The following is a 15,657-nucleotide window of genomic DNA, read 5'->3' as shown; positions in this document are numbered from 1 at the left end:
ATTTTTTAATGAAATTAAAACTAATTGTTATTAAAATTAATTGTTAGTAAAATTATCAAATTATTAATTATTAATTGTATTAATTGTTGTAATAAAATCTAACATTTGATTAGTAAATTTATCAAATTATTAATTGTATTAATTGTTAATTGTATTAATTGTATTAATTGCTGTAACAAAATCTAACATTTAATTAGTAAAACAAAATTGATGTTTTATTATTAATCAAATTAATTTAACTCCAACCTTTTAAGCTAAGAGCCTAAGAGTACATTTTTCAAAATTTGACCAATTAAAAAACACACAAGCTAAAATTAATCAAATTAATTTACAAAAACTAAATTCATAACTTTCACAAAGTAGAAGACTAAGAATAGAATTTATCCTTTCTTTGACCAACTTTTGTTTAACCGCTTTGTCCGAAAAAGGTAAGTTGTTGGATTAGAATTGCAATTATATGTCGATGTGGTATAGTTCTAGAATAGTCAACATTGGTTAACATTCAGCAAAAGGATGCCCAAAATGAAGTGTGTGTAACTTCAGTAGAAAGAAGTTGAAAGAAAACTGCAATTAGAAATGAAGAATGTTAGATTAGATTTCCATTTTTAATTCAAACTGTTTCTAAGAAAAAAGAAGAATTGTATTAATATCCTCCATTGACATGACTCACTACTGACTCTACCCTCTAATATTTTCATAGTATCAACCACTAAATACATCATGCATGCATAAAACAAAAATTAAGTAAACAAAACACCTCATGCCTGTATGTTTTGTAACTAAAATTAAGCGAATCATCTTGAGAGGTAAAAGAGTGGGTAATCTGCAGAAAGTGGGAACTTAGCATTATCTACTCTTGATTTTAATATTATTGTTATAATGGTTGGTCAGCTAATGTTATCCCATTGCTTACTTCATAGTTCATACACGTTTGACCCTTTTATATTAACTTTGGACTAATCTTTGCCTAAAACCAAAAGTAGTGGACCAATCTTGTCCTGCCTGCTAAATTGTGTGCCTTCATATATTATTTCTTCTTCTTCTCTTCTTTGTTCATATATTTATTGACTTTTTGAGCTTTCAGTCTGCATTTCAGGTAAGCTTTTTGATGCTTTAATGCGTTTTATTTTACATTTGGTATTTATGTTATTGCTGTTTTGATGCATAAATTCATTGAAAGAACAGTTGTTTTTAATAAATATTTATCTGATGTTTCAACTTTGTAACATAATCGTAACCATTGATTCAGAATACCTAAGAACACAATCTCTAGAAAAAAAAATCAATGTCTCAGATTTTGAAAGAGTAAAAGAGTTGCGCTTAATTGAATGTGCAGGCAAGGAAGAAGGGTAATTGATAAAAGAAATAAAAGAGTAACCTGAAGATGAAGTATCTTAAAGAGAATGAAAACGAGGAAAACGAAGAAGAAGAGCAAACTCGTACCTGTACTAAACTCCTCGTTCTTGTATGCTTACTTCTACTTGGCGATTCGGGAGTAAACAAACCGACTGGAGGTGGATCGGTGGAGGTCTTGACGGTAGAGGTGGATCGGTACTGGAAGAGACTGTCGATTTTGGAAATGGGAGAAAAAGGGAGGAAGGCACAGCAGACAGCATAATAGGGTTAGGGATTTTAGGTGTTTGTCGATTTTGGAAATGGGGAAAAAAGGGAGGAAGACACAGCAGCACAAAAGGAAAGTAAATCAAACTTAAAATAAAAACTATTATATTTTTAAAATAAAAAATATATGTATATTTAATATATTCTCGGGCCGGCCCGGGCCAAAAAAATTTTGCCCAAGGCCCGGCCCGTTTTCCAAACGGGCTTAAATTTTTGCCCAAGCCCATATTTCGGGCCTATATTTTTACCCGAACCCTCCCATATTTCGGGCGGGCCGTCGGGCCGGGCCGAGCCGCCCGACCCATGGAAAGGTCTAGTCTAACACCTAAAGAAACAGCACACAGCAGGCTCAAACCAGTCGGTGCCCAGCACCACCAGCTACATCATCCTCCATGGCTGCCTGAACAGTAATAGGGGGTTTAGTAAAACGCTGTAACCCAACAACGCCACCAGCAAACATCTGCAACTTTATTCGCTTCCCCAAACACATGCCCAAACGAAACTTGCCAATCACGAGCACATAAACGTTTAATGTCTTGCACCAAAGAAAGGAAACTAGCTCTAGCATGACACTTTGTTAAGAGCTGAACCAACAACAAATTATCACTCTCATTCAACACATTTTTATACCCCTCCTCTTAGGCAATTCAAAGACCATCATAAACTGCCCATAGTTTTGATTGCAACACTGTACCAACGCCAATAAATTGACTAAACCTTATGAGCGAATAGCCAGTCTAATCATATAGGACACCCCCGGTCGAAGCAACACCAGTTGAAATATCCATGCCCCCCAGCCTAATCTCCTAAACTCGCAACCATAATATTCTTTGCCCATGACAAGCTCTCCTTGACAACATCACCAAAACAACCCAGACCATTAGCGAAAACATGTTGGTTCCACCGCTTCCATAAACGCCATAGAACAACACTGAACAACACATACCAACTAACCCCAACCATGACAATGTCCTGGAAGTGACATAAATTTTGAATAATTCAATTTTGCAAAGGTAGCGAAAGAATCCTGAGTCACCTGACGAGGCAAAATACTCTACCACGTCTCAACTGTAATAGGACAATCACGTAAAACATGAATGATAGTCTCTTCACCACCCCCACACAGACAATAACTTGGGTCATCAGCCATACCACGCCTAACCCATTTAGCATTTGTTAGCAACGTCTACTTTACCACCAACCATAGAAAATGTTGCAACTTTTGCAGTCCTAACTGTTGGAAATAATACTACTGCAAAATAAACCCATTAGCACTAACTAGATTGTTGTGCGGAAGCGTGTAAAAGAGTAAAATTTCAATTCCTAGGAAAGAGAGGTGGATCACTTATGTACCAGGTCTTTCCTAGCCAGAATATCCCTCTATCGTAATTTAACCTCACAATAAATCACTACAATCACTCTCACAAAATATGCAAAATAAAAAATAAAGAACACAAGAATTTTAACGAGGTTCAGTAAATTTTTCCTACGTCCTTGGGCACTAACAAATATATTTCACTCCAAAATAAAAGTGAAAATTTACAAATAAAGAGAGAGAACAGTGCCTTAAGGAGAGAATGGCAAATATGGGGATGATTGAAAATGAGAAATGGTTAGGCCTATTTATAGTTGAGATTCAAGGATGAACTTGCAAAGTCACTATACAATTAGGGACCAAAAATTGCAAATATCTCATGCCAAATTTCAATCCCGCTTTCAGTGCCTTAAGTCTCTTATTTCCAGTGCCAACATTTTGATTCTCATATATTTGACTTTTCTAAATATGGATGGTTGCCAATATAGATAAAATAAATAGAACGTAAATAAAAATGAAGTAACCATTTCCTTAGAAGAAAATTTGTCCTAACCGGTGTAATCAAGTAACAGACGTCACCCCCCAAGGTTAACACAATACTTTTATATTCGTACACCAGAATAGAAAAGGTGGAACAACGATTGGAATTGCTTTTCTCAAAAGAATCGGGAAATAAACTGAAAAAAATTTAGATAAACCATAATAGGTTCAATTCCCAGGAAATATTAGAGGGATCATAGACGGTTCTGCTTAAAACCCAATCTCCTAGATAGAATATCATACTAATGTACGTGTCAGGCGGCGCTTGACGTGTGTTAGACCTTTAGCTCCAATTACTCAATAAGAGAAAGATTCAAGTCTATACATAAACTCTTTTAAAAGCTTATTCCTAACCAATGTGGGATTATCCTTTTCTTTTGCATCACCAACATTCCCCCACTAATGGAAAAGTGATTTTGTAAACATGAGAAAAAAAAGAAAGACACAAGAAGAGAAATAGCAAAATTAGCCACTTAAGCACTCGTATCTTGTGGATTTAAATTATTCGCGAGGCACGATTGGATTACAGAGAGGGCCTTTTCATCAAACTCTTCTCATTCTGTCTGATCTAAATTCTCAGGCTTTTTCCCAATAACTACCTTTTTTAGGCTGGTCTGAACTAGAATTGTCATCATCTATACTTGCCACAGATTGAAATTTGTGACACCATCGAATTTCTCAATGTCAAACCTTATTGTTGTCATCTCTTAATGGGCTGATATACGAAAATTGAACTAGCTCTGATACCACTTGCTGGGAATCGACTCGATTAAGCAACAAACAAGTAAAAAGCAACGAACAAGTAAAAATAGCGGAAGAAATTGTGAATTTGAACACTCAAATTTAACATAGAAAAACCCTTCAAAGAGGATAAAAAAATCATAGGCAAAGATAATTTTACTATAATGGCAAAAGAACGAAGAGTACAAAAAATTGAGATAAAAACTAAACCCCAAAACCCGAAAATAAAGAATCCTCAAAACGTAAACACAAAATTCTCAAAAGTGTTATGAGTTCTATTATTTTAATGAGTGTATTTTCTAAAGTTGTAAAAGAGCCTATTTATAGGCTAAATTTGTAGGTCAAATAATAATAAAATAATTTAGACTAATTAGAGTTTGACTGAAACAAATAAACAGAGTTTATCTAGGAGATTATCTCTCAGATTTGACTGAAATATGAGTCATACTCAACATATTGCATAAGAGATTTAGGGTTATAAAGCTTGTATAGAAAGGCATTTCCAATAAAACACGACTTGAGACACGACTTGTAACAGCCCTAACCCGTATCATCGTCGAATCCGGGTTAGGGAGCATTACTAGAGTTTACAGATCAAACAGACAAAAATTTTAAACATTTCATATCGTATAATATTCAGGTCAAAAATCAATCAAACTCATACATATTGTCCCTTATTTGAGCCCTCGAGACCCAAAATACGCGTTAGAAACAAGTCGAGACTAATTCAGAAACTCAAAATTTTTTTTGAAATACATTAAAAATTTTCAAAGCTGCAGGGTTCACACAGCCGTGTGGCCAGGCTGTGTGACTCACATGGCCAAGAGACACGCCCGTGTCTTAGGCCGTGTGGGCATTCGAAATAGGAACACACGGTCGTGTCCCAACCCGTGTCCATGCCCGTGTAACTCTCTAACTTGGGTCACACGGCCAAACCACACTCCCGTGTGCCAGGCTGTGTACCTTTTCGAAATGGCCTCGCACGCTCATGTGCTAGCTGTGTGTCTCACACGGCCAAGTCACTAAACAACAAATTTACCATTTCCTACATGCTTGGGCATTAAACAACTCAAAAACCATTCGTATAACCAATTCAAAACACGATCAATTATATTCAAAATATGTCAAAACAATTATCCTAAGTGCCTAACCAATGTACCCTCATTGGTACTACATTTATATTATCAAAACATATTATCAAAGCATCATTCAAATTCAAATTATAAACATACCAAATTCAATCCATTTTGCCTAGTTCATAAGCACTTAAACAGTAACTTAAATTCACATGCACATATCTAGATTTGGTTCAATTTACCATGCCATAACATGACTTCAAAAACAAACACGTGTTTATATATATATCAAACCAATATTAAACGTATAACCTCATTTACAATCAATTCACAAAATAACTATTATTTAGACACCCTAGGTACATGCCGAAACAAAAGGTAAACATCACCACATTTGAGTTCGGGATTGTTGTTGGATGCTGAATCGGCGATCAAAAGTGAAGTACCAAATTTGCGCACAGAAAAATAAAATCGTACGCTGAGTAAAACTCAGTGGTATTTCTATAATCTGAATATTTAATGTCAAGATAATATAATATGTACAATTGAATTGTAAGCACATATCAAACCACATTTATTTATGCAATGGTATTAGTTATTCAATACTCAATTCATGAATACATCATTTCATACCATATTCACTTCTCATCACTTGCTATATAATAGCTTTTCACAATTTGATCCACATATCATTTAAACAATAACATTATTCATTCCATATCCAATTCAGGAGTACATAACTCATGTATCTCATTTTCATGTTTCAAATTACTATCCCATTTTCAATTCACATAGTCGGACAGATACACAGATCGAACCAACACACCAGTTTGACACCCAATGCCTCATCGGATAATCCGAAGTAATATGCGCCCAACGCTATATAAATTTGACAACCAGTGTCTAATCAGTTAAACTGAAGTAAATTGGCACCTAGTGCCTCATCGACTTGAAGTCGAAGAAATCACTGAACTCTTCCTATCCTATAGCATGCCATCTATATCTGACTCAACCCGATACAGTTAATAGGGTTACATTTTAATTTTCAAATATAACTAATATCCAATATCAAATTTTTATATAATCACATATATACATAAATTCAATAAATTCATACATACCGAATCAATCCATTTCAATTGTAAAACACAATAGTTCTCACCTCCAATACTTACCATATGCAAGATATCAAAATGCAATAATTTTACGACTTAGTTCGAATTATAGAAATACAAACCAAGAATTTTGAGCCATTCAATGTCGACTTTATCTTTCCCCTTTTTAGTCGAGGATTCCGGCATGACGTTAGCTACAGAATTAAAACAATTAAAATTCATCAATATAACACAGTTTAATTTCATATTGAATATTTTAAATTTTGACTCAATATTTGCCTAAATTTCAATTTAGTCCCTAAACCGAGACTAACTTTATTTCTTTACAATTAATTCTGTATTTTCATACAAATTCCACTTTAAACTAAATTTAACTCCTATTTTCACTTAAACCCTAAATTTCAAATTTTTCACAATTTGTTCCTATTACTCAAAATTTAAAATTTATTCTACAATTTAATCCTTTTTCATTTCTAGTTTAAAAATCTATCAATTGAATCCCTAATACTAAAATTATTCAACATTAACAACACTTAAAACGCTATCAATGCTAAAATTTTAGCATGGGTCGGATAATACTTAACTCTAGGATTTCAAAAACATAAATTACAAGAAAATGAGACTAAATTGACTAACCAATTGAACTTAGAAACTTTGAAGTCCCTAACGTTGTGTGTCTGTTTCTTTCTCTTTTTCTTTCTTTTTCTTTCTTAATTTTGGTTTTGCTTTTGTCTTTCTTTATTTCTTTTACTAATTTTGTTTTATTATTATATAATATATATACTTAATACTTAAGATTTCATATTATAATATATATAATAAATTTACAAATATCTTACTTAATGTCGTCCTACTAAAGAACAATGGTAAAATTACTTCTTTAGTCCCTTTAATTATTCTTTAATCTATAATTCAACTTTCACCCTATATGTAATTTAGTTATCATACCTAATTACTCTTAATTCATGCAAATTCACTTACAAGTTTGATTTACGGGAACAGAGTCTCGAAAATGCACTTTCTGACACTTATGACTATCGAGTCGTTACACAACCTGGCATAAGGCCATGTGCTATACACGGGTGTATGGCACAACCATGTGGTTTGTGAGTTTTGAATGATTTTTGGTGCACACGTCCATAGTCTGTTACATGGCTCGACGACATGGCCATGTGACATCTTTTGAATATTTACACTTTTGACCCATACAGCCTTAACCTTCCACAGGGTTAGGGGACACAGTCGTATGACCCCTGTTTGCAGTTTTTTCCTAACTTTTCGTTTTTATTTCAAATTGATCATTGTTCGATACTGAGTTAATTTTAAGCTTTCGTAAATTCGATACCAACTTTGTAACTTTTCTATTTGCATCAAGCATTTTGTTCCTCCTAATTAACTTCTTGAATGTCCTATTAGAGTTTTGAAATAGTAGAGCCGTTCGCTCTTACAATTATTCTATGGGAGATGAGTTAGAGCTTGTAAAACAATATTCTTCTTCCCTTTGACTTTGTTTTTTTTTTTATCTCATCAAGATTCAGTTAAAAATTTTGTAACGAATAGAATGACAAAAAAACTCAAATCTAACAGATTTTGACCTAACCCGATTCGTTAGGGTCGTTTTTTTAAAATTGAGTTTAAGGCGGTTTGGGTTTAAGGTAAATTTTTTTTTGTCTTTTTTAGCCCTTAAACTTGTGTTTTTTTTGTTAAATCATCCCAAAATAAATGGAAAAGTTAACGTTTTTTTAACTTTACTGACGTTGCATACACGTGGATGACATGTTAGCATTTAATTAATTTTTAAAATAATTTTTAAAAAATTTAAATTAAAAATCATTAAAATTATAAAAAATATAAATATAAATTTTATTTTTTAAAAAATTAAATGCTTATGTGTCATTTAAGTGGCAATCTACATGTATGTCACATCAACAAAGTTAACAAACATTAACTTTTCCATCTATTTTGGGGTGATTTAATAAAAATACAAATTCAAGGGCTAAAAGAAGCAAAAATTAAATAAACGGCTAAAATGACTATTTTTATATATATATAAAGTTGGAAGGCAAAATAATCATTTTGCCTTAATTTTGTGGAGGATCCATTTACACTCTTTTGTACAATTAATATTTTAATGATTCAACATTGAATTTATTGATATAATTGTACTTCCCATACATATAAGTTCTTGAATCGATCTTATATCTTTATCATATCGATTTAAAATACTTTCTATATATTAATATATAGAAAATTTTAATATAACTATGACATATCTTCATCATTATGTAACTCAGTGATATTTCAAGATGTTTGCACCTTCAATTTGAATATAACTAAAGTCATCACATTAATGTCATTGTATTTTTTTCTCAGAACTCCCTTACACTCTAACTTTGCAAGTTTTGTAATTGCATCAAACTTTTTCTTCCTCTTAGTCAACTTCTTGAATGCTCTATTAAAGTTATGAGCAATTCTTCTACGGGAGATTTACCTTTAATTGTAACTCCTAATTGTAACTAGAAACAATATTTTTCTCGCCTTTGACTTTATTTTTTATTATCTTATCGAGATTCATTTTAAAAGTTTGCAATAAACTTGTGAGCTCATCAACTCTCAATTTGTTTATGTCCGTTACTTCCTTAATTGTAGTAATTTTGATCGTAATTTTCTTAAATAAAGTCGAAACACCTGTTTCGCAAGCTTCAAATTTAAGTATTCTTTATCCAAGTATATAGGGTTGGCTCTTTAATTAAAATAATATAAGTTTAAAAATTAATTACCCAAATTATTTACGAGATTAATACTTTTTGAACTGTGGTATAAATGTTTGGCACCAAATCTCCATTTTAAAGGGTGATTTGGATAAAGAATTTTTTTCAAAGTCGGGTTGGTACGAAGGAGGCAAAAATCTGAATCAATCAACAGACCTAAACCCTATTTAATTTCCCCATTAATATCCCATCCCCCTTCAATCCCCTATGTAAAAGCCCAGCACTATTTTTAAACTAGTGGGAAAATAAAATCACAAACAACTTTTCTCTTCATTAATTTTACTTCAACTACTTTTCTCTATTTTCGTTTTCCTTTTTCACTAAAATTCACCCACCCACATTTCTAATCTTTTAAAGTAGGATTTGTGTGTATTTCTTGTAAAGGCAAGTTTTGTCAACTTCAACAATCGACTTACAATTAGGAAAATGTTCAGAATAAATGATGAAAGATTTTTTTTCCTGGCACTAGTTGGTAAGCTTGGTTGTATGCATCGAGTGTTTGTAGCCTAATCTTAGTTCCCGACGTTTACTCTTGCATCGCAACCAACCAAGACTGAAGTCGCCTTACTCGTAACTTTTCCAATTCTACATTTGGCATCAACATATGGCTAGTTAATATATCTGGATATCCCGAGAACTTATGTGCATGCGCTGCAGCTGGGTCGACATTTAACATATGGGCCGAGAGTTTGTTCCGTATAACAATGCCACTAGCAAGCTGCCTAGACTAAGGGGCATCATCATAATCATTGCCCGCTTCTTCATCTTTGACGTCATCGGGAACCTCATTAGCTTGAGGGTCACTGAATTCCTCTACCTCCATATCAAGTTCCTCACTGTCATTAGGAGCTTTTGCACTATCCTCTTGAATCCCTAATTCAGATTGAAAACCACAAATCAATGGTTGTATTTCGTAAGATGCACCTGGATTAGGGGTGCTATACGTACCAAGTGAATAATATGGATTGCCTTCGAATGTCAATATTGCACCATATTTATACGTATCTACTAAACCAACTTTTATATTAAAGTTGTAATTGTATACAGAACATGGCCTACCCACTAAAAATTTTAGTATTTTCATATACGAGTCTTAATACCATATTATTAATTTAATGGTGTGGGATTTTGAGCAATAACTCTAATATCACCGTTCAATCTTTACGAATATCTATTTATATATATAGATAGATGTATCTCAAGTACTTGCCTCAATTTTTTTATGCACGTGTGGAATTGGAGCAAATCCTTGTTACATATATTGGGAAACGAATATGAAATGCCTTTTATGTTTTCCTTTCTTGTCATTAAGTATGAAGAAGTTTGCATATGGCTGGCCACTCAAATAATTGTCTTTTTAAGTTCTAATGGTGCTACTTACATTACGCCAGAAAATGAAAATCCAAATCGGCCCAGCCTATAACCTGTTGTAGAATCAGAATGGATAGGAGGGACTATTAGCCTAACAAGTTTGACCCTTGTTATTGCTGCGCGTGTGCAATGCCATCTTCTTTTTTTCAGCCATTATAAGTTTATGGTCAATTTACAATTTTGATCTCTCTCTTTTATACTATTTAAAATTTATTTTTTTTTGAAGAAAAAGTTATTCGATAACTTCATAAATTTATAAGAATTCACCATTACAATGTAATGTAGCACGTAAAAAAAAAAGTCGAAACTGTGTCGCTAAAAAAAGGAAAGTTGAAATTGTGGTTATTTAAAACATATGTTAGTGTGGAGCTCAATTTTGTATTTTTGTATTTTTTTACTAATTTTATGTTTTTAATTTAAATTTTATATGTTTTTAATTTTAATTTAAACTTTATACGGATTTCATTTTATTTTTGGTTTCACCTACCAATTTTTATATGTTTTTAATTTAAATTTTATGTATTTTTATAATAATGTTTAACTTGTGGGTAAATTTTGTTAAATATTACTAGAATTAAGATTAAATTGATAAAATGTGTAAAATGTTAAAGATTAAATTTGTTATTTCACCAATTAAAAATGATCGCATAGTGACCAAAGGTATTTAACCGTAGATTGACTAAAACTTACAATTTATCTTAAAAAAAGAGACTAAAATAACAAGTTGTTTAAATGAGTAATCAAAATAAAAATGAGGATAAATAGTTTACCCTAGAAAAAATTATAACATTCCATAATATTTTCTTTTCTTATTTTTAGATAATTGATAAATAGTGGACTTTTCATTCCATTACAAGAAACTATTGCATGCCCCAAATCAGTGTAAGATATTGTTGGAACATAGGATGCCAATGTTATAATATTGTCTCGCAAACAATGACTTCTACAATCAAAATATTAAGCCGAAACGCGTGCTAAACAGTGATGATGAGTTGATGGGGCTGCGGTAAAAAGTTGTTTCATCAAATTTTTTATGTAATAAAAAAATACATATTTCTTTTCAGCACCAAACTAATTACCTTTTTTGATGCCTCTCCTTACATTTCCTTGTTTGTTGCTTCATTAAAGCTTTAGATTTGATCGTTTTAGGTAAAAGCTTTGTCAGTTTAGATAAATAAAGATTTCAGTTCCAACACTAAAATATAACAATAATTTATTCTTATGCAAAAACAAAACCAAATATTATAAAATATATTTTATTCTGAACTAACATGATTTCATGTTCCATGTCTCTATTTTATTTTATTTTAACTATATTTTATGTAAATATATCGTGTTTAAAATTATCGAAGGTTATTGGACATAGTTAGAATACATTTGACTTTGGAATTGAAAAAAAAAATTGTTGGTAACCATATGAAGTGAAGTGACGAAGACAAAGATGAAGATGAAAGGGGAAGTGGTGGGTAGTGGTGAGAGAAATCATATCAAATGATATCAAAGTAAGGTAAATAATATGGGAATGGGATCCCACATCGGCCCTTCCTAATAATAACCCTTTTAGGACCCACCAATAAAGGGGTGGTGGAGGTGAAGGAGATAATCTTACACCAAGTTTTGGGTTGTCTTTTTCTTATTTCTTTGTTTTTGACTATAGTTTTTTTGAAAATTTCCATGGCTCCTTTTAAGCTTACACGAGGAAAGTGCAGAAATTTCAAAGGCAAAAGCATTTAATATTGTTTAGATGATGGTGGTCGGCATTGCATTAATATTAGTAGTGTTGATTAGTACATACCGTTGCCATCTTAATTAGAATAAAACAATTTAAGCTATGTTTTACTTTTTATGTGTTTCGGTAAATGTTTAAGTGATGTTTAGCTTAAAGAAGGTTTAAGGGTCTAAAATTCTTCAATTTTTTTAGAAAAAAGTAATTAATTATATTTTTCAATTAGGTACTTAAACTTTTAAAATGCATCAAAAAGTTCCTTATATTTTTTAAAAGAAAGTAATTAAGTCCCCTTTATTTTTGTACTCAATTGGGTACTTGAATTGTCAAAATGTATCAAAAAGTTCATTTGGTCGTTAAAGTTAATCGCCCCTAATTTTTTTTCTAGTTAAAGTCACCACGTGTCACAATCACGGTGCGACATGTGGCAAAAACTGATGAAAAAATAAAAATCAATTAAAGTTATAAAAAAACATAAAATTTTAATAAAATATATAAATTATTAAAATTAGAAAACAAATTATAAAAATCGTAAAAATTATTAAATATATAAAAGTATAAAATTTTATTAAACCGTAAGAAAAATATAAAAATATATAAAATTCGTAAAAATGTAATATAAAATTTTACATTTTTTAGGAATTTTATATTTATTTACATTTTTATATTTTTCTTATAACTTTATAAATTTTTATAATTTTTTTCAATTTTTATAAATTTATTCTAATTTTTAATTATTTTAATATATTTTTATTAAAATTTAATAATTTTATAACTTTTATTTATTTTTATTTATTATATTTTTTGTGCCACATGTCACGCCGTGGTTATGACATAGGGTGGCTTTAATTGAAAAAAAAAATTAATGGCACTTAACTTTAACGGTTAAAGGGTCATTTTGATGCATTTTGACAGTTCAAGTATTCAATTGAGTGCAAAAAAAAAAGAAAAAGCAGGAGCTTAATTGCTTTTTTTTTTAATTTAAGTTTGAGAATCTTTTGAAAGTTCAAGTACCAATTAAGTGTAAAAAAAAAGGGGGGGTTTAATTGCTTTTTTTCTAAAAAAGTTTGAGGGCTTTTGATACCCTTAAGCCTTTAAAGAATGTAAGATTATAGGGATGTAATACTAATATTACGAGGTGGAAGTATGTTATATTATTTTGTTTGGTTTATTTAATTGTCACATAAGATTTTGGTATTGATTGATGGAATGTAAAATTATTTAAAATACATTTTACTAAATTATCATTGTTATAGGTTTTTTTTACTAAATTTAGTTCATTTAATATTTTTAGTCTCAAATTTTATAAATTTATGATAATTCTTAATTTTATTATAATTTTTATTAATAATTAAATATATGATGTTTAATAGATTTATAAATAATTATTAATTTGGTTAATATACTAATAAATAAATTTTAGAGTAAATAAAATAATTTTAATTTTAAAATATGACATCTTGTTAAGATAAACAATTTTTTTTGTATTAGACTTAAAATTTATTTCGAAAAAAATATAAAAAGGAATTAAAATAATAAAAGTAAAATGATAAATTGGTCCAAAATTTAAGATTACTAACATAATCTAATATAACATGAGTTACACTCTATATTTTAGCATCTTAAGACTATTTGAGACTATGAGATTACGATGACTAAAATGTTGAAAACCCATAAAACGTAATGTTATTTCGGACTTTGAGAATATAAGGTGTAATATTACATTCTGTGAACCAAATGTACCCTACATGTATCGTTGTGGATCGGTCCATATAGGTGTGTACAAGCTTTTATTATTTTAAATTAAAATTTAATATTCTTCGCTTAATATTTTGTTTTTGTAATTACATTAAAATAAATATATTATTAGGTTAGTTTATTTAACATGATTAATAATTTTAAATTTATACTTATGTTTAAACATATTTTTTATAAAATAATATTCGGTACATTGTCAATGGAGTTTTTAAACTCCATAAGAAGAGTCAAGGGATTCACAAATGTCTTATAGAGGTTTATAAAGTATTAAAAAAATATTTAAAAAAGGAGACACATGTCAATTTTTTAAGGTTGCTTGTGTACCAAATACTAACCATTTCGGTACATTGTCGGTGGAGTTTTTTAAGGTTGCTTGTGTACCAAATATTCGGTACATTGTCAATGGAGTTTTTAGACTCCACAAGCAGCGTCAAGGGGTTGACAAGTGTCTTATAAAAGTATATAAAGTATTAAAAAATATTTAAAAAAAGAGACGTGTATCAATTTTTTAAGGTTGCGTGTGTACCAAATACTAACAATTTCTTTAATTCCACAAGCACTCTTAAAAGTTGACATATATATATTTTAAATTTTAAATATTTTACTATAAAGGACACTTATCAACTTACTTGTGGAGTCTAAAAAATCAAGATACCAAATAATTTCTTTTATATTAATATATATGGTTCAAATTTTGACATGAGACTATAACTAAACATATGAAAAACTTAAAAATATTGATAACTCTAAAATAATAAAAGAATATGTTTACAAATACAATGTTGATAACTTTGGTCTTTATTACTACATAAAGAAAGGTATCTATTGTTTTCTGTGAGTATAATAACAAAAACATTAATGTTCATTGAGAAAAAAATTAAATTTCAAATTGTCAAAAGAAAATATAGAAAAGGTTATTTCATAATCTTAAGCACACATAAAAGATCATTGAAGAAGTATAATTTAACTTTTAAATTTAAATACAAATACAGTTTGGAATTACTTTCTTCAATACCAATCAAAATTTTCGAGAATTATATTTTTAATTTTTTATACAATAATAGAAGTAGAAGATGATGATAATATGATGACTCTATGTCAACTAAATGTTTGATAAGAACTTTAACTATTACTTCATACAAGTTAATATTTATATTTTAAATATTATTACCACCAACAAGTGGTTGGCGACCGATAAAGCACATTATGCTTTCAAGGAAAAAATTAAGTTTAAACTTTAAATATGACATTATTAATAGGAATAATCATGAACTCCGAATATGGACAAAAAACGGATATGAAATATATAAAAAAGTTATTAACATTATTAAAACATAAATATACTTTAATGGTTGGGAAGTGAATATATATGCAACTATGTGTATTTTTAGTAAGATGTATGTATTTTATTTTCTTTGAAAGCTACACTTCAAAAACAATTATTTGAATGTCTCGATTGTTGCAAGTGAGTAAAAAGTTGTTAGACAATCATATATTGACAATAAATGTGCATACTATATATTATACGGAAATTATATGAATTTGTGGCCCATTCATCCAATCCGACATTTTCAAGCTCCATTCATCTCCTTCAATATATTAACTTCTTATAAAATATTGAATC

Source organism: Gossypium raimondii, chromosome 11, assembly GCF_025698545.1.
Source record: "Gossypium raimondii isolate GPD5lz chromosome 11, ASM2569854v1, whole genome shotgun sequence".
Classification (NCBI taxonomy): Eukaryota; Viridiplantae; Streptophyta; class Magnoliopsida; order Malvales; family Malvaceae; genus Gossypium; species Gossypium raimondii.
The sequence above is the reverse complement of the archived record's forward strand: the minus strand, read 5'-3'. Positions refer to the sequence as shown.